A 4,268-nucleotide genomic window follows, 5' to 3' on the forward strand; every position below is an offset into this window, starting at 1 on the left:
ATGGATACTCTATAAATACCAAGTGCATTCTTCAGAAAAGGGGTTCACCGGTTTTACAATCTTTTGTTCCATAAGTCGCACGTCTATGTTTTTAATTTTCTTTCATTTTAAGGTGGATACGAGGGAAGAAGTTGTGCCGGTAGATCATTCCGGTAAGCTTGGGAGAGTGCCAGAAGCCCCAAGGATAGAGAGAGGGTCGACGCCTGCGGACATCTTTAGATCAGAATAGAGATTTCAATGTAACAAGCCTCGGTAAGTAATGAATTGCTACCAGTCTCTCTACCTTTACTTTCCATTGCCATTTTGTACTCAACTCCTTTATAAGAATGGAATTTCTATCTCTATATCTGTTCAGTCTCTGTTATTCACGCATGAGTAGCTAAATTAGTTGAATAGGTTGAGAAGCATTTAGCTAGCACAACTAGGGAATCTTCATTCTTTGCGATTATCTTGTTTATATATGCTTCATTCGTCCATTAGAGATACTCGGGAGGGTAGTCTAAAGACAGGATCTAGACTTGGGAAGGTCAGGTTAGAATCTAGACTCGGAAGAGCCAGATTAGAACGTATAAACGAGAGATATGCGCTTAGGAATGAGCATTATTTGTTATCAACACATGGTATGCATCCTAGAGATAGGATATGATTGTATGCGGTCACCTTGCTTTCATGCATTTTGTATCATTGCATAGGACAAGAGTAGAGACTTAGGGATGAGCTCTATGGACATTTTGCATTCAACACATGCGTCCTAGATTTAAGAGCATCGCATTTACATTGGAAAATGACTTGCTGTGCATGGTTGTAACATGATCACATAGTCTGACGCATTCACAAGTAACGCTAGCTAAAGATCTTCTCAACCCGTTCATCGCATATTCATTGCATCTATCAACGCAACCGTCTTTTCTCAAATCTGCCACCTTTATTTATTTTTTTTTCATCAACGCAAACAACAAACCCAACACTTATTTATTTACTTGGTTACCGCAAAGTTTTCATCAAAATTATCAATGCAATTTATTTTCACAAGTCCCTGTATTCGACCCTGGACTTACCAGGAAACTCAGAGGAATTTATACTTTAATTCCGCTGGGGAAACTTGAGTGCATAACGCAAATCCATCAACGCATATCATTCATATTTCCACTTCATAAATAGGAGCACTAAGTTTTTGGCGTCGTTGCTGGGGACTTCGGCAAGATAGTTTGCTAACGGTAATTTTTTTATTTCTTTATAGAACTCTCAATCTCTAGCGCATTACGACCCAGAGATTTAGAGGACTTTTAGACGAAGATTGAGAGACCGCTAAGAGCAACCACAATCAGACAAAGAAGAGATGGCGGAGCAGCCTGGAAATAGAGCACCAAATGATAATAATGGCATGGCGAATCCAATTCAGTTGGCAAACGATCGCAATAGGCCCATCAGGGACTATGCATTGCCAAACCTCAATGATTTCTGTTCGGGAATCATGAGGCCAGCCCTCGACGGAAGCAGATTCGAAATGAAATCGGTGATGCTGCAGATGATCCAGACTGCAGGTCAATTCGGAGGAAGGTGTGGAGAGGACCCGCACACTCACCTCTGAAGTGTTATTGAAATCTGTAACACTTTTGTGTTCCCGAACATCTCTGCTGAAGAGGTTCGACTAACGTTGTTCCCATTTTCACTCTGTGATCAGGCTAGGAAATGGGCATATTCTCTCGAACCGGGAGAGATCACTTCTTAGGAGCAGATAGTGGAGAAATTTATGAAGAAGTATTTTCCACCTACCGAGAACGCAAGACGAAGGAAACTGATCACAAATTTTGAACAAGATATGGACGAATCGCTCAGCGATGCTTGGGTGAGGTTTAAAAGGTTGGTCCAGGATTGTCCGCATAATGGGTTACCAGATTGCCTTCAAATGGAGATTTTCTATCACGGTTTGAATCCCGCTTCACAGACCATTGCCAATACGGCAGCTGTTGATGGTCTGCTCGAAAAAACTTATGATGAGGCGAAGAATATCCTGGATTGCATTTCCAAGAACCATGAAGACTGGAGGGAGAGTGACCAAAGATTGAGACTTAAAGACTCTGATGCAAACAATGGTGCTATTACTTCATTACAAAACCAAATGATCGCAATGATGAATTTGATCCAAGGAATGGTGATCAGCAGCCCAACACTGCAAGGTGGGCAAACCAACGCAATCAGTCAAAACATCGCAAGGTGTGCGGCTTGCGGTGATGGGCATGCGATGGAAGATTGCCCACAAAATCCACAATTTGTATACTTTATAAAGAATAATCCCTTTTCAAACACCTACAACCCCAGGTGGAGGAACCACCCCAATTTTGCTTGGAAGAATCAACAACAAAATTTTCAACCTGTGGCGCAAAAAGAAGGGCCACCAGGATTCTTTCAATGCAATAATGGTCAACCGAGCAATCAAGCAAGTAGCTCACAACAACCATCACAATCCTCTTCTTTGGAGAGCCTATTGAATCAATATATAGAGAAAAACGAGACGGTGCTTCAGAGTCAGGCCACCTTCATCCGCAATCTTGAATTACAAATGGGCCAGATTGCGAGTAAGCTGAAAAGTAGACCGCAAGGGGAACTGCCAAGTTCAACCGAACTTCCACGCAACCCGGGGGGATCAGGTAAGTAGCAATGTCAAGTTGTGACATTGCACAATGGGAAGACTGTGGAGGGAGAAAAGAAGGAGCATAGTAGAATAACTTCCATTGCAGCTGAACCTGAGATTGCGGTAACGCAAGAAGAAGAAAGAGAAAAAGATGAAGTAGGACTTGAGGTTACGTCGACCTCGAAGCCAACTGAAATGGGAACTGTGAAAGTTCAGTTACCCCCTTTCCCTTAGAGATTAAGAAAGAAGAAAAGCGAAGAGGTACAATACCAATGCTTCTTATCTATGTTAAAGCAATTACATGTTAACATTTCTTTTAGTGAAGCGATTGAAGAAATGCCTGCCTATGCCAAGTTTCTGAAGGACATGGTAACTAAGTAGAGGGGCATTGGGAAATTTTCCTCGGTGGCATTAATGCAAGATTCCAAATCAATCATCCCACCGAAGATGAGCGATCCTGGGAGCTTTACTATTCCTTTCTCCATAGGAGGACTCTATATTGGGTAAGCCCTGTGTGACTTGGGGGCCAGCATAAATTTGATGCCACTGTCAATTTTTAGACAATTAAATGTAGGGCAACTTGTGCCCACATCAGTGACTCTCCAATTGGTCGACAGATCTCTGGTCCATCCAGAAGGTAAGGTGAAGGATGTGTTGATAACAATTGACAAATTTATCCTATCAGCTGACTTCATCATTTTAGACTATGAGGCTGACAAAGATGTGCCCATCATTTTGGGATGACCTTTTCTATCAACGGGTCGTGCTCAAATTAATGTGTATAAAGGAGAAATCACTTTGAGTATCAATGGACAGAAGCTCAAATTTAATATAATTCATGCCATGAAGTTTTTGGATGAAGAAGACCTACATGATTCTGATGATGACCTGAATTTGATTGAAAAAGAAAAGTCTGATGAAGAGTATGAGGAAGAGGATGCCAGCGCATCCATTGTTGCCTACAATGCGATCACAACAAAAACAAACAAGGAAGAAGAAATGATCGCAAAGTAAGAAGAAGAGCCAATAGAAACAGATCAAAGAAAAACAACGCAACCTTCCTTAGTGGAGCCACCAACACTTGAACTAAAGACCCTACCAACCCATTTGAAGTACGCATTTTTGGGGCAGAATGAGAAGCTGCTAGTAATCATTTTCTCTGTGCTCAACAAAGATCAGGGGAATACATTGATGAGCCTTCTCAAGAAATATGTGCGAGCAATTGGCTGGACGCTCGCTGACATCAGAGGAATTAGCCCCCCGTACTGCATGCACCACATTCATCTTGAAGATAACCACAAGGCTACATTTGAACATCAATGTAGGCTCAACCCTGCGATAAAGGAGGTTGTGAAGAAGGAGATTATCAAATGGCTAGATGCGGGCATTATCTATCCCATAGCAGATAGCACGTGGGTCAGCCCCGTGCAATGTGTGCCGAGGAAGGGCGGAATGACGGTAGTCCTAAATGAGAACAACGAATTAATACCGCAAAGGACCATCACTGGATGGCGCATATGCATGGACTACCGCAAGTTAAATGCGGCCACAAAGAAAGATCATTTACCCTACCATTCATCGATTAAATGTTAGACAGACTTGCAGGGAATGATTTTTACTGCTTCTTGGATGG

General features: G+C 42.2%; 1 non-coding gene across 1 annotated transcript; it reads right to left on the minus strand.

Annotated features, from left to right (window-relative positions):
- Positions 1–1,786: 1,786 nt before the first annotated feature.
- Positions 1,787–1,893, minus strand: LOC120069041. Its single transcript, XR_005479423.1, has one exon. It is a non-coding gene; the product is annotated as a small nucleolar RNA R71 (small nucleolar RNA).
- Positions 1,894–4,268: the final 2,375 nt, after the last annotated feature.

Source organism: Benincasa hispida, unplaced genomic scaffold, assembly GCF_009727055.1.
Source record: "Benincasa hispida cultivar B227 unplaced genomic scaffold, ASM972705v1 Contig1852, whole genome shotgun sequence".
Taxonomy (NCBI): domain Eukaryota; kingdom Viridiplantae; phylum Streptophyta; class Magnoliopsida; order Cucurbitales; family Cucurbitaceae; genus Benincasa; species Benincasa hispida.